The following is a 17,282-nucleotide window of genomic DNA, read 5'->3' as shown; positions in this document are numbered from 1 at the left end:
GTACCCGTTCCGGTCCGTTTCTTTGAAGTGTGTTCTGGTCCCAAGTGTGTTTTTATTTTTATATATTTCTAAGTCCAAAAAATTAATTGTTTGTTGATGTACTGTAGCAGTGAATTTTATGTCATATTGGTTGCCACCAATATGCTGAATGAACTGTTCCAACTCTTCGTGGCTTCCCTTCCATATTATCAGGATATCGTCTATGTAGCGTTTGTATAACAGCAAATGTGGCCAGCATCTTCCGTAAATTTCTTCCTCCTCCCATTTACTCAGGAAGATGTTGGCCACACTCGGTGCATACTTGTTTCCCATGCCTACCCCTTTAATTTGTCTATAGTATTTATGGTCGTGCCAGAAAAAATTATTCCCCATGGCCATTCTTAATCCCTCCAAAATAAACCTCCTTTGTTTTAATTTTAGGTCCGATAAGTTTTTCATTCCCCATGCTACTGCTGCCAGGGCATCGGTTTGTTTAATGTTGGTGTACAACGACTCCACATCTAGTGTTACCAATAGTGTGGAGTTGTCTACCTTTAGGTTTTTTAAATTGTTAATAACATCTTTACTGTCTTTAAGAAATGACTTCCCTTCTCCTGCTATAGGTTGGAGGAATACATCTAGGTACTCTCCTAACCTAGAATGTATTGACTCAATGCCACTGATTATGGGTCTCCCTGGTGGCTTGGTTTTACTTTTGTGAATTTTGGGGACTTGATATATCACTGGTATTCTTGGGGCCTCTGTCAATAAGTATCTTCCTTCTTTTTTGTTCAGGATTTTATCCGCTATACCCTTGTCTAGGTACTCTTTTAATTTCTTTTTTAACTCTCTGTTTGGATTCTTTTTTAGGGGTTGGTAGGTACTTGGATCCTTGACTAATCTTTCCAACTCTTTATAATAGTCTTCTTTTGTTAGGATCACTACACCCCCCCCCTTATCGGCCGGTCGTATTACTATGTTTTTCCTTTTTTCTAGTTTCCTTAATCCCTGCCATATTCTATCCTTACTACTTTTTGTTGGTTTAATGTTTCTTATCTCCTTTTCCACTAGCCTTTTGAACACCTCTATGTGTTGGTTAGTGGTAGACCTGGGGTTGAACGTGGATTTATTCCTCAACTTGCTATGTTTATATACCGTATCGGTATGTTGGTGTTGTGATTCTTCTTTTTCCAAAAAATATTTCTTTAAATTTAGTTTTCTGATAAACTTTTGTAAATCAATAAAAGCTTCAAATTGATTAAAAGTTGCCTTAGGTGCATATTTGATTCCGCTGTCTAATACTAATAGTTCTTCCTGGGTAAAGGTTACATCTGTTAAATTGAAAATACCCTCCCCTAGTTTTCTCTTTTCCTTTTTGCCTCTCCCTCTACAGCCTCTTTTTCTCTTTGGTTTGTACTTTCTCCAGATTCTTGGGGGTTCCTGCTCCAACTCCCCCTGTTGGTTTGGAATACTGGCATGGGTGGTTTGTACGGTTCTCTCCAGTCCCGCCATTCCCCCTGCCACATAGGTGGGCCATAGTTGGGATTATAATTTGAATAATATCCCCTTCCTCTACCCCTGTACCCTCCTCTCCAAGGCCTGGAATATTGACCCACATGTGATGAATTATACAAACATATGATTATTGTATAAATGAGATATAACCTGTTAGGTGGATGGTGAACCAAATTAGGCTATTGAGATAGCACATACACAGGCAATATAGAGAGCACAGATGGGAGCAGCGCATCCACTCACATAGCACTTTTAATTTAATTTTTTCTCTGAAAAATTTTTTGGATGCAGCAGCTATAAATATCACTTACACCATTTTTGATAGGATAGTTTTTGCGCCAGTGACACATATATTTTCACAAATTTTTTATTTATATATATTTATATATATATAATTTTTTTCACGGGCAGCATAACATGGAGGTTTTCTCATTTCTAGCTAATCGCAAGTTAGATCTGGGCGAACTTTTCCATAATTATGATAACACCACAGCACTCAGCTTGGAACAAAGTTTTAAACACTTAAAGAATGCCATGGACAAGCAAATCAGAATATGGTGGGATATCCACACATTGGATCAATATAGAGAGGCTAAAATCACCCCAAGAAGGCTCAGATGGGACTTAGGCCCCAATGATGGAATAATAGATGAAAATCTATCCAGAACTTGGTTTGATTTTTTCAATGGTTGTGAAAATAAACTGTTAGAAATCATAATTGAAAGAAGGAGAACCAAATTAAAAAAGATTGAATCCACCATTGGCACCATTAGGGATAACATGATACCACATGTAGAAACAAATGAGTATAAAACTAGAGTGGCAAAACTACAAGAGTTTCTAACCAAATTGGATAATGAAGTAAAGAACAAAAAAGTTAAGAAATATCAAAGGGACAAAAAAGATTATGTAGAAGGGAAAGTATATAGGTGGCAGGAGGAGGAAACACCCACCAACTCTGCAAACACATCCCTGAGTGAGGAGGTGAACATCAGGGATGTAGATGCAGACAAAAGAACCAATGACACACCGGGTACCCCAAAGGCAAATCTAATAAGAAGAGAAATTGGGAAGTCAGCACACACCCCAACTACCAATCAGAGAAAGGTGAATAAAAAACCCGAACACGAAAATCGAACGATGAACACACCCACCTACCCTCCTCCTTTGGGTCAATATTCCAGGCCTTGGAGAGGAGGGTACAGGGGTAGAGGAAGGGGATATTATTCAAATTATAATCCCAACTATGGCCCACCTATGTGGCAGGGGGAATGGCGGGACTGGAGAGAACCGTACAAACCACCCATGCCAGTATTCCAAACCAACAGGGGGAGTTGGAGCAGGAACCCCCAAGAATCTGGAGAAAGTACAAACCAAAGAGAAAAAGAGGCTGTAGAGGGAGAGGCAAAAAGGAAAAGAGAAAACTAGGGGAGGGTATTTTCAATTTAACAGATGTAACCTTTACCCAGGAAGAACTATTAGTATTAGACAGCGGAATCAAATATGCACCTAAGGCAACTTTTAATCAATTTGAAGCTTTTATTGATTTACAAAAGTTTATCAGAAAACTAAATTTAAAGAAATATTTTTTGGAAAAAGAAGAATCACAACACCAACATACCGATACGGTATATAAACATAGCAAGTTGAGGAATAAATCCACGTTCAACCCCAGGTCTACCACTAACCAACACATAGAGGTGTTCAAAAGGCTAGTGGAAAAGGAGATAAGAAACATTAAACCAACAAAAAGTAGTAAGGATAGAATATGGCAGGGATTAAGGAAACTAGAAAAAAGGAAAAACATAGTAATACGACCGGCCGATAAGGGGGGGGGTGTAGTGATCCTAACAAAAGAAGACTATTATAAAGAGTTGGAAAGATTAGTCAAGGATCCAAGTACCTACCAACCCCTAAAAAAGAATCCAAACAGAGAGTTAAAAAAGAAATTAAAAGAGTACCTAGACAAGGGTATAGCGGATAAAATCCTGAACAAAAAAGAAGGAAGATACTTATTGACAGAGGCCCCAAGAATACCAGTGATATATCAAGTCCCCAAAATTCACAAAAGTAAAACCAAGCCACCAGGGAGACCCATAATCAGTGGCATTGAGTCAATACATTCTAGGTTAGGAGAGTACCTAGATGTATTCCTCCAACCTATAGCAGGAGAAGGGAAGTCATTTCTTAAAGACAGTAAAGATGTTATTAACAATTTAAAAAACCTAAAGGTAGACAACTCCACACTATTGGTAACACTAGATGTGGAGTCGTTGTACACCAACATTAAACAAACCGATGCCCTGGCAGCAGTAGCATGGGGAATGAAAAACTTATCGGACCTAAAATTAAAACAAAGGAGGTTTATTTTGGAGGGATTAAGAATGGCCATGGGGAATAATTTTTTCTGGCACGACCATAAATACTATAGACAAATTAAAGGGGTAGGCATGGGAAACAAGTATGCACCGAGTGTGGCCAACATCTTCCTGAGTAAATGGGAGGAGGAAGAAATTTACGGAAGATGCTGGCCACATTTGCTGTTATACAAACGCTACATAGACGATATCCTGATAATATGGAAGGGAAGCCACGAAGAGTTGGAACAGTTCATTCAGCATATTGGTGGCAACCAATATGACATAAAATTCACTGCTACAGTACATCAACAAACAATTAATTTTTTGGACTTAGAAATATATAAAAATAAAAACACACTTGGGACCAGAACACACTTCAAAGAAACGGACCGGAACGGGTACATACCAATGGGGAGCTGTCACCACCCCCAGTGGAAAATATCCATTCCAAAGAGCCAGTTTATCAGGATTAGACAGAATTGTGACCAAATGGAGGACTATTTCCGACAGACGAATATCCTGATAGACAGGTTCATAGAAAAAGGTTATAAAAGGAGTATACTGGAGAATACACGTGAAAAAGTGGCTAACATTGATAGGGAAGCAATTCTCAGTAACAAAACAAAGAAAAATAACCAGGATGACAATATACCATTTATCACGGGTTTTAATACTCAATATAAGGAATTAGAAGATATTATAAAGAACAACTGGCCCATCATCAGTAGCGACCCACAACTGAGTAAAGTACTACCCCGAAAACCAACATTTATATATAGAAAAGCAAGAAGGATCAGGGACAAAATAGTCAAAAATGTGCCAGACCCTCCCAAAAGTTTGTCAAATTTTTTTAATCAGAAGGGATTTTATAGATGCGGAAAGTGCAAAGCCTGTAGATCCACCAATAAAAAAGACAAAAAAATAACAGACTTTAGGTCAAATACCAACAAGCAGACATATAAAATAGAAAAGTTGATAACCTGTAGTAGTACACATGTCACCTACGTACTGGAGTGCAGTTGTGGACTACAGTACGTAGGCAGAACAACTAGAGCTTTGTCAATTAGAATAGGCGAACATGTCAGAAATATCAAAAAAGGATTTAAACACCATAGTGTATCAAAACACTTTAGGGACATACATGGCAGAAACCCCCAACATTTAAAATTTTATGGGATAGACAGAATAGAACGCAATTGGAGGAATACCAACATGAGAAGGGAGGTTTCAAAGAACGAAACCCACTGGATATTCAAAATGGACACGATGAGGCCACAGGGGTTGAACGTGGAACTTGACATCAACTGTTTTTTGGAAAATTACTAAAATCAATTTATATTTTCATATTTTTAGCAATTTTATTTTTATTTTTATTTTTATTTTTATTTTTATTTTTATTTATATTTTTTTCATTTTTATTTTACATTTATTTTCATATTTATTTTTATTTTTATTCATTTTTTATTTTTATTTTTATTTTTATTTTTATTTTTATTTTTATTTTATTTATCTTTTTAATTTTATTTTTATTTTTATTTTAATTTTATTTTAATTTTAATTTCAATTTTATTTTTATTTTTATTTTTATTATATTTTTCATATTTTTTCAATTTTATGTTATTTTTTCTTTATTTTACATTTTTTTATTTTTTATTTTTTATTATTTTTTATTTTTATTTTTATTATTTTTTATTTTTTCTTTTTCTTTATTTCATTTTTTTCTTCATTTCATTTTATTTATTTATTTTTTATTTTTATTTTTATTTTTTATTTTTTAATTTAATTTCATTTTCTGGATAGTTGCTATGTAAAAAATTATTTTAGAAAGGGTAAGGATTTGCTGTTCCATATTATAGATCTAGCGGTAATCAAATATGGAATAACAATGTGCATAAAAAGTTTTTTTAGTTAAAGCATATAAAGGCCAACAAAGGCCATGTATCTATGTATTTTTTAACATGTGAGAGCCTCTCCAGCAGATACGGACGGGTTAGTTTATAACCATTCATATACAACTAATATAATAATAGGTAAATTGGAATGAGCATTAACAATGGTAGAGGGGGAAACAGCGGGTGCAATGAACAATCACGGAATGGGCGAATTGCCCATAAGCAAAATGGCGCTAAGAGAAAGAAAGCCACAATAGAACGGAACTAAGGGAATTCCCACATCCAAGATGGCGGTAAAACAATTTCCGCCCGCACACAATATAAATAGAATGAGAACCAATCACACAGCAGCTTCCTGATGACGCAAATTTGATTGCGAAACGCGTAGAGGCTGCTGGGAGATTATCGTACCCACGTGACCGGGAACGAACGGGGTTTGGAGAGGACGCGAACGCAAACAGGGGAAACGTAAGCGGCAACGGAGACCATCTAGCACACACTAGACGAACCGGGCTGCAGTGCCCACCCGTCCTTAACTGCGGGAAAAGCTCGGTGCCGGCCTAATGGCACTTGGAAATGTGAGTGCAAAGTGTTTTTTATGTATGGAATAAAGGTTTTAAACGTTATTGCGCGATGATGGTTTTTTATCCGTTTGCATGAGGAACATTGAGGACCTGGTATAGATATTGGAGAAAAGTTTCCTTTGAGTGGAGTGGTTATCCCTGTTAATGAACCAAAGGTGCAGTTTTAAAGATTAATCTGGTGAGTGGCAAATCTCACAGGTGGTGGTGAAGCACTAAGTCACTTTTAATCTGATACCACACACAAGAGCACGCCGCCCACGGCAATTATAACGGATGATTCGCAACACATATGAAGAAGAGTCTATCATGATGTGACATATGTCACTGGACTTTTTATATGATTTAAAGTATTTGGATTAAGTTGTTGTTCACATGTGATGAATTATACAAACATATGATTATTGTATAAATGAGATATAACCTGTTAGGTGGATGGTGAACCAAATTAGGCTATTGAGATAGCACATACACAGGCAATATAGAGAGCACAGATGGGAGCAGCGCATCCACTCACATAGCACTTTTAGTTTCTCTGAACTGTTGTAAATAAGAGCTAAATACTGCACTACAGAACTCCAAGGGTAAAACACACATAGGCCATCACTGTAATATTGAACTGCCTAGAAAAATATTTTTATGCCAAAACGATTTTGGTTAACCTCTTGCCAACTGCTTAAAGCATATATGAGATGGCAAGAAAGTTGGGCCTCCATACCCAGACACTGCACATATGTGTCCCCTTTGCAGGAGGTTTTGTTCTCAATGAGCACTCGGCACACTGACTGAGCTGTCACAGTCTTATGTGATAGTGGTGAGAGCCAATGACAGCGGTCCCTTGATACAGAAGCTGCCTCAGCTCACTCACTTGCACAGAGCATGGACAGCATAGTGAAAATAACAAACTGCATAGAGAAAAATGTGTCTTATGTATATGTATCTTATGTATCGCACAAATTAATCAGTCAAAATCAATGTACTGTAATGGTCACGTCTACATGAGTGGTCAGGGAATATAGGTTAGTGTAGGGTCAAAAAATAAAATGAAAAATGGATCTCAGACTACTGAAAAATTCAAGCAAAGAAGACCATTTCGTCCAGATGGACGGGGTACCTCCACTACTATGTCACAATATCAAAAATTGGGAATGGAGAGGGGGAAGGAGCCAAACCATGGTATTAAATTGCTGATGAAACTTTAATGGTAAAAAAATTGAAAAATTAAAACACATATTAATGGCAAGGGCATAATAGCCCATCCCTCTAAACACCATTAAAACTAGTTAAAAGAAGAAAGACAACGCTGTCACTTCAAACAATCACACACACAGGATGTTGCTTCACTTGTGCAAAATTACCGCAAACACACTGAACATGGAAACTTCCATATATATTAGCCTGGATGGTCTGTATATTAGTGATTCAGGCACAAAGCTATACTTGTCACTTGCAGGGCTTGTTGTATGCTATTTGTGTCATTCACTCTCAAATAACATAGACCTAACCGTAAACTAGTAGTCCGTAGCTATTCGATATAAAGAGGAAGTGTTATGCACTGCTTATTTGGAGCATGTGGCATGGACAGCAATTGATTACATATATTTTGATGACTAGAGAGACACAAATCTGGAATTATCTCACACTGGCCATTCTCAGTGCACTCGCTAAAAATTAGCAATCCAAGTGAAAAATAGAGCTGTGGCAGTGTAATGTGGGGATAAATGGCAGTAAATGGCAAATAGCTCTTGAAAAATGTCCTCAATATCCAGCGGGGCAACCAGCAGACAGATCAAAGTCCAAAAGCCAGGATCCTTATTGTATGGCTATAAATCTATTTGTGAACTGATCAATGTCAAGTGCAGGGTGTTGATGGCCAGGACATGGGGTTAATTTGACCAATGGACTTCCCACAGGGAGGAAAATAGCAGCAGAGTCGATAGCCCAGGAAATATGTACAGGGGGTCCCTGGGTTACAAACAAGTTAGGGACTGTAGGTTTGTTCTTAAGTTGAATCTGTTTGTAAGTCGGAACAGGTAAATTTTTTAAGTGTAGCTCCAGCCAAAAAAAATATTTTTAAGCTTTTTGGATAGCATAGGGAAGGGTTAACACCCCTGTAACATTTGTTTTGCTGTCTGTGCCCCTGTTCAGAAAATTTCACCTCACTTTCTGTCCCAATGACAATTGGATTTTGAAAATTTGGGGTTCTTGTGGAAACAAGCCTTGGTGATAAAGCATCAGTGGAGGTACCTTTTCCCCATAATAGCTCTTATAGGAGAGAATTTCCCTTCCTAGGGGTAGATTTCCTCTCACTTCCTGTTGTCTCTCTCCGTTTGTAAGTAGGAGTCGTTTGTAAGTCGGATGTTTGTAACTAGGGGACCCCCTGTATAGGTTGTTACACCCAAGTTCAAAAAATTTAATCAGCATCAGCTGTACATACCATTTCAGGATGTCCCAGATAGACAGGTAAGGGAGGCTAGAGGCAGGTCACCGAAGACTCACATAACTCCTATGGATGGATGTCAATCAACGGAGCTTTCCTCTTACAGCCGCTTGTAGTCCCATGTCTAATGGTGAAGTAGGTTCCTGTCACATGTCTCCCTGGGATGTACTCAATCCAGTGCAGGGGACGTTAGTAAGAGCCAGCAGTGACAGCAGTGACAGAGTGTTGGAGCTGTGTATAGTAAGTCACCGGCCCCGTGGTGCACAGAGTGTAGCTTGGCATCCTGTGGTGGAACTCACCTCAATGCATTTCGCAAAACTTGCATTTGCTTCATTAGTGTAGGGTCACTTATAGCAGTCCCATTTCCTTTAAGCCAAGCAAGCCTAGTCTACTGGTACATGACTGCCCCAGGAATGTCATGTCCACTGGCCAGGAAATATAGAAGGCTGAAGAAAGGAAGAACAGAAGAGTTCCTGTGGTTCCAGTTGTGCATTTGTCTACAGGGAATGGCTAGGACTGGTGTCTTGTAGGAACATAGTCAATGGAATGTGCAGATGAGTCAGTTCAGACCACAGGCTGAGACATGGTCAGCAAACAGGCAAATGATTAGCCCAGACAGCAGACAGAAACTTGGCCAATGAACAGACTGAGTTTAGTACAGGCGACAGGAAGGAGCAACACTGCATTGGTGTGATGGTGATCATGCCACTGTTGCTGGCATACACTAGTCTGGGGACATTGTGGAGTAGTGCACAGCAATCAAGAAAACTGTTGCTGACTTATGCCCCGTACACACGGTCGGTTTTTCCGATGGACAATGTCCGATCGGAGCGTGTTGTCGGAAATTCCGACCGTGTGTGGGCTCCATCGGACATTTTCCATCGGATTTTCCGACACACAAAGTTGGAGAGCAGGAGATAAAATTTTCCGACAACAAAATCCGTTGTCGGAAATTCCGATCGTGTGTACACAAATCCGACAGACAAAGTGCCACGCTTGCTCAGAATAAATAAAGAGATGAAAGCTATTGGCCACTGCCTCGTTTATAGTCCCAACATACGTGTTTTACGTCACCGCGTTCAGAACGATCGGACAACAAGATTTTGTTGTCGGAATGTCCGAACAAAGTCCGACCGTGTGTACGCCCTATTACACTGATCTGGTGACAATGGGATTAATGTGGCGACAATCAGGGACACCATTGATAGCTTACGCTGATCTGGTGACACTGTAACTGGTGTGGCAGTGATAAGGAACACCTTTGTTGACATGCACTCATCTGCTGCACTGTGACTGGTGTGGCAATGATCAAAAACACTGTAACTGGTGTAGCAGTGATTGGGAACTCTGTAGCTGATGTGGCGGTGATCAGAGAATAGACGTGGGCTGATCGACCCCCGGTTCAGTTCGCAGCAGAACCTTCGAACATCGCAAAAGTTTGGAACGAAATAACAAACCCCATTGAAGTCTATGGGACCCAAACTAGAAAAATCAAAAGTGCCCATTTTGAAAGCTTATATGCAAGTAATTGGGCATACAAAGGGTATTGGGGTCCGGGTAATACCCTGGGGGATATGTATCAATGAACACAAAGTTTGTAAAAAACATCATTTTTAAATGAGCAGTGATTTACTGATGCTTAAAGGGAAACCATAAAAATGAGAATTAACAATAAAAATGAAATATAGTGCCTGGGGGGGCCCTTAGTCTACCCCTAAAGTGGCACATCTGTGCCATGTATAGAACCTGCTGCAGCACAAATGAAATTTATAAAGCCACAAAAATGACATTTTCCCTGCAAGCTTTCTTTATTTTGTAAACAATGGCTTGGGGAGCCAGTCTGTATGATGAGGCCACAATTTAGTTCACTCAGAACAAGATTCAAGATTTTTTGGATAAATTCTGGTGTCCCTTTCGCAGACTTTGGATAGAAGTAACAGGTGCAGAAAAATTGAGCTTTGGGTATTGGTGGTACCTTCACACTATACTCTGTAGAGGTACTCTTGATGAAAGCAAGATCTGGCCTTCCTGTCAAAAATGTAAATGATATGCATCTGTCAAACAGGAGCAGAAAAATTGGTCTTTGGGTGTAGATGATGCCTGCACAGCCCAACCCTATGCAGGTACTGTTGATGATAGCAAGATTTGGCTTTGCTAACAAAAATTGAAATTTTGCACCTGTCAAACAGGTGTGGAAAAATTGGTCTTTGGGTGTCAGCGGTGCCTTCACACCGTAACCCCATAGAGGTACCCTTGATGAAAGCAAGAATTGGCCTTGCTATCAAAAATTGAAATGATATGCACCTGTCGAACAGGTGTAGAAAAAATGGCCAGGTGTTAATTGTGCCCATGACACCTACACCAAAATATTTCTTACATAAACAGCTGACCCCGCCCCCTCTGAGAACACGCGGAAAGCCATAGGGAAGTCCCCGTGAGTCAGAGGGGGGCGGGGTCACCGGGTGGCCATATATAAGAGCTGTCACCTGAACAGAAGCATCACACAGTGGAAGACTCCCATTGAGGCGGATCGAAGGATGAAGCAGAAAAGAAGCCATGGGAAGATGCAAGACGAAAAGACCGGAGGAAGAAGCGGAGGAAGATAGAGGAAGAAGCAGGGGAAGAACAAGATGGAGGAAGAAGAAGAACACCGAAGGAAGACCAGAAGAGGATGAAAGAAGAAGTGGGGAAAGAAGACATTAATAAAGGAATTGTCAAAAACTGCCTATTGTCTTTTTTTAACATTTTTTACACTTTTTTGTGAAATGGTAGGGGTACATTTGTACCCCATTACCAATTCACACCGGGGGGTCGGGATCTGGGGGCCCCCTTGTTAAAGGGGGATTCCAGATTCCGATAAGCCCCCTGCCCGCAGACCCCCACAACCACCGGGCAAGCATTGTGGGGATGAGGCCCTTCTCCCCATCAACATGAGGACAAGGTGCTGGTATGGTTCAAGAGGGGGGCACTCTCTCGTCTCCCTTCTTTTCCTGCGGCCTGCCAGGTTGCGTGCTCGGATAAGGGTCTGGCATGGATTTTTGGGGGGACCCCGCGCCATTTTTTTTTTTAATTTTGGCGCGGGGTTCCCCTTAAAATCCATACCAGACCTGAAGGGCCTGGTATGCAATTTGGGGGACCCCCACGCATTTTTTTTTAAAATTTGGTTCGGAGTTCCCCTGTGTATTGCCGGACCGACAATTCATTATAGCCGTGAGTAGTTTTAAATGACTTTTTTCCTTTAGAAATGTAATTTTGCTGTCAGACTATTCTAAACACGGGAAACATGCGCCACTTTACAGGCATACTATAGACACCCCCCAGGTATGAAATTTAAAGGAATATTACACTTTTTTGTTTCACTTTAAGCATGATTAAAATCACTCCTCCTGAAAAAACTGCCATTTTTAAAACTTTTTTTGCATTGATATGTCCCCTGGGGCAGGACCCAGGTCCCCAAACACTGTTATTTGACACTGTGTTCAAATAACTCAGCTGACTTCTCCATGCCCGATTCTGGGGATATAGCAGGACAGGAGTAGCTGTGGACAAGGAGGCAGAATAAGCCACTCTGGCAGCTGCGGTGAACTGCACACTGGTCTCTGCTTGTGTGATGGAGGATAAGGAGGATGAGGATGGTTTAGTAAGCTAGTCCACCACCTCCTCTGCATGCTGTGGCTGGATAGTATGGGCAACATCACTAAACAGAGGAAATGATGCCCTGCTTGAGGACGGACCATGTCCACCTTTGCCTGTGGACACAGACGCTGCTGGCCCCCTTACAGTGCCATGGGATTGTCTGCCTCTCGATGTTGGCCTCCCAGACATGATCTTATAAACAAAATGTAATAAAGATGTGGAAATGTGTACATGGATGCACTTTAATCAATAGAAAGTAGTGATTGGTGTAGTTTAACTTTAGTACTCACTAAACAGACACACTGACCACTGTCCACTGACACATTACAATATACCGCAGTAAAACTGGACAAACGCACTGCAATATACCACGGTAAATGCGCACTAACACACTGAAATATACTGCACTGAAATAAACATTCAATAACGCACTGTTATGAAACGCACATTAAATGTGCATTAACACACTGCAATATACTGCGGTAAACGTGCACCAACGCACTGAAGTATACTCTGTTAAATGTGCACTAATACACTACAATTTACTGTGGTAAATGTAATGGATGTGATTAAGGTGTCACATAAAGCTGTCACATAAGGTACCAGATAAAAATGTTAAAATGCCTATTTCAAATGTAATATTGTGTCATTGCTTAGCTTGTTAAATCTTAACTCTAATGCCCCGTACACACGGTCGGACTTTGTTCAGACATTCCGAGAACAAAATCCTAGGATTTTTCCGACGGATGTTGGCTCAAACTTGTCTTGCATACACACGGTCACACAAAGTTGTCGGAAAATCCAATCGTTCTAAACGCGGTGACGTAAAACCCGTACGTCGGGACTATAAACTGGGCAGTGGCCAATAGCTTTCATCTCTTTATTTATTCTGAGCATGCATGGCACTTTGTCCGTCGGATTTGTGCACACACGATCGGAATTTCCGACAACAGATTTTGTTGTCGGAAAATTTTATATCCTGCTCTCAAACTTTGTGTGTCGGAAAATCCGATGGAAAATGTGTGATGGAGCCTACACATGGTCGGAATTTCCAACAACAAGGTCCTATCACACATTTTCCATCGGAAAATCCGACCGTGTGTACAGGGCATTAGAATTCAGATAACAACAGATAGCTGCTAGTTCCCTTTCCTCAGTCTGAAGCCGAACCGCAAAGAATTATAAAAATACTGTGTCTCTTCTGAAAATTCACCAAAGGCAGACATGACATCAACATCCAATGTCTCAAGAGGAAGTTACCAAGATATTTAATAATAGCTATGATTAATTGCTGAAATTGTTGCTAAAACTGCTGAAACTGTTAAAATCTCATATGTTGTCACAACAATATGTTTTGCATATGCCGTATTTTTGTCTGACAAAAGTGTATAAAGCTGAAGCAAAAAGAGGAAATAAAACTCAGGAATTACTTTCACACTAAGCCTGTCTCAGGGGAGATTATTTCAAGAAGTGTACACTTCATATATATATATATATATATATATATATATATATATATATATATATATATATATATATATATATATATATTCAACAATCTGATCGGGAGTAGATATAATAATATCAGACTTTGTTCTGAATCCAAAACAGTAAACCTGCAATAACGCACTGAAATATGCTGCATTAAACATGCACTAATGTACTGCAATATACTTCGGTAAACCTGCAAAAATGCACTAAAATATACTGAGTTAACCTCTTCAGCCCCAGAAGATTTTACCCCCTTCCTGACCAGAGCACTTTTTGCGATTTGGTACTACGTTGCTTTAACTGACAATTGCACGGTCGTGTGACGTTGCACCCAAACAAAATTGACGTCCTTTTTTTCCCACAAATAGAGTTTTCTTTTGGTGTTTTTTGATCACCTCTGCGGTTTTTATTTTTTGCGCTATAAACAAAAAAGAGCAACTATTTTGAAAAAACGCAATATTTTTTACTTTTTGCTATTATAAATATCACCCGAAAATATATAAAAAAACACATTTTTTCCTCAGTTTAGGCCGATATGTATTCTTCTACATGTTTTTGGTAAAAAAATCACAATAAGCATATATTGATTGATTTGTGGAAAAGTTATAGCGTCTACAAAATAAGGGATAGTTTTATGGCATTTTTATTATTATTTTTTTATTAGTAATGGCCGTGATCTGCGATTTTTATCGTGACTGCAACATCATGCCAGACACATCGGACACTTTTGATACTATTTTGGGACCATTGTCATTTATACAGCGATCAGTGCTATAAAAATGCAGTGACTACTGTGTAAGTAACACTGGTAGGGACAGGGTTAACCACTAGGGGGTAATGAAGGGGTTAAGTGTGTCCTAGGGAGTGATTCTAACTGTGGAGAGGATGGGTTACAACTCACATGACAGCGATCACTGCTCCCAGTGACAGGCAGCAGTGATCTCTGTCATGTCACAAGGCAGAACGGGGAAATGCCTTGTTTACATAGGCACTTCCCCGTTCTGCGGCTCCATGACACGATCGCCTGCAAGCCCCGCCAATTAAAGGGGACGTACAGGTACACCCATTTGCCCACTGCTGCCATTGTACCAATGTATATCGGCATGCAGCGGCAAGTGGTTAAACGTGCAGAAGCACACTTCAATATACTGCAGTAAACGCGCAATAATGCACTGAAATATACTACGTTAAATGTGCACTAATGCACTACTAAATACCACCATAAATGTGCACCAATGCACTGAAATATACTGTGTTAAATGTGCACTAACACACTGCAATATACTGCAGTAAACCTGCAATAATGCACTAAAACATACTGCATTAAATGTGCACCAATGCACTGAAATATACTGCGTTAAATGTGCACTAGCACACTGCAATATACTGCGGTAAACCTGCAATAACGCACTGAAATATACTGCATTAGACATGCACTAACACACTGCAATACACTGCTGTAAACCTGCAATAACACACTGATATATACTGCTGCAAACTTGCAATAATGCACTGCAATATATTATAGTAAACATGCACTAACGCACTAAAATAAACTGCGTTAAATGTGCACTAACACACTGCAATATACTGCAGTAAACCTGCAATAATGCACTAAAATATACTGCATTAAATGTGTACCAATGCACTGAAATATACTGCGTTAAATGTGTACCGTTGCACTGAAATATACTGCATTAAATGTGCACTAGCACACTGCAATATACTACGGCAAACCTGCAATAATGCACTGAAATATACTGCGTTAAATGTGCACTAACACACTGCAATACACTGCTGTAAACCTGCAATAACACACTGAAATATACTGCTACAAACTTGCAGTAATGCACTGCAATATACTATGGTAAACGTGCAATAACGCACTGAAATATACTGTAAATGTGCAATAATGCACTGAAATATACTGCGTTAAACGTGCACTAATGTACTGCAATATACTTTGGTAAACATGCAGAAACACACTGAAATATACTGCGTTAAACATGCAGTAACACAATGAAATATACTGAGGTAAACATGCAATAATTCACTGAAATATAGTGCGTTAAACATGCAGTAAGGCACTGCAATATACTGCAATAAACGTGCAATAACACACTGAAATATACTGCATTAAATGTGCACTAATGCACTGAAATATACTACATTAAAGGTGCACCAATGCACTGAAATATACTGCATTATACATGCACCAACACACTGCAATATACTGCCGTAAACCCGCTATAACGCGCTGCAATTTAATGTGGTAAACATAATAAAGTGAAGGGAAACCGCTGTGCCAACTCAAATATGCAAAGCAGCCAACACTAACATCCAGACCAATTGTCTATAATAATGAGAAACAAAAAGTGTAGCGCTATATAGTAAAAATAAAAGTGGTGACAGAGGGGTTTGTAAATGGGCAGACCTCCTCTACATATGTGCACTAAGTTAAAACTGTGGGTGTTATCACAATTATTATATAGGTGAGTATCTGTAAATAGTGTAGACCCTGTAAAAGATTGAAATCAATCAACAATAAATTATTTGGCACATCTAAAATAAGTACAATGTGATCAAAAATAACTATAATGGATGTGTGGACTAATTCAGTCTCTGAAAGTAAACAGTTGTTTTGAAAGAGAAGATGTTCAAAAACTCGCATTCATATCTTGCACTACCACGTACATGTCAAAACCAGGGTATATCTTCATATGAACCCAAACTTTTAACTAGCAGGGAAGAAAATGAAATGCCCTTACCGGAAGAGATGGACTCACTGGCCGTTAGCGGTGAGTCATGCAGGCTTTAACCGACTAAGCGATAAGGTTAACAGTGATTCCAACCATGGGAGGGTGCAGGGAAGGACTTCACAATCGCAACACTCTTGGGGAAGCTGGAGAAAGACCCACTGTTCCTGTGTTGGTTAATCTTGATCAGGATCCGTATTCAGATGTAAATTGGGGTCATCCACCAGGTACCGTTCATTAAGCAGTAACCCCCCACATCCAACATGGGAAAAAGAAAGAAAAAGGCTTCCACGTGGTGTAAATCCAATATTAAAAGAAAGAATTTATTGGTCAAAAAATTTTCAGTAAAAAATTTTCTTGGGAGGTAAAAGTTCGGTTCATATGAACAAAATTTTGCGCAGTGAAAAGAGGTGTCTGTAATAGCATTAGACACCTGACGCGTTTCATCTACAAAGACATCAACTGGGGTATAGGCTAGCCTGCCACCCACTGTGCTTTATATAAAAAAGTAATGGGAAATCATAAAAATCCATTCAGGACACCTGTGCAGCGTGACTTCCGGGTTTGTAGGTCATGTGAGCAACTACAGAGTCATGTGACCGACTCTAGACTAATCAAACATCAAGAGGGGA

Source organism: Aquarana catesbeiana, linkage group LG02 (assembly GCF_042186555.1).
Source record: "Aquarana catesbeiana isolate 2022-GZ linkage group LG02, ASM4218655v1, whole genome shotgun sequence".
Classification (NCBI taxonomy): Eukaryota; Metazoa; Chordata; class Amphibia; order Anura; family Ranidae; genus Aquarana; species Aquarana catesbeiana.
The sequence above is the reverse complement of the archived record's forward strand: the minus strand, read 5'-3'. Positions refer to the sequence as shown.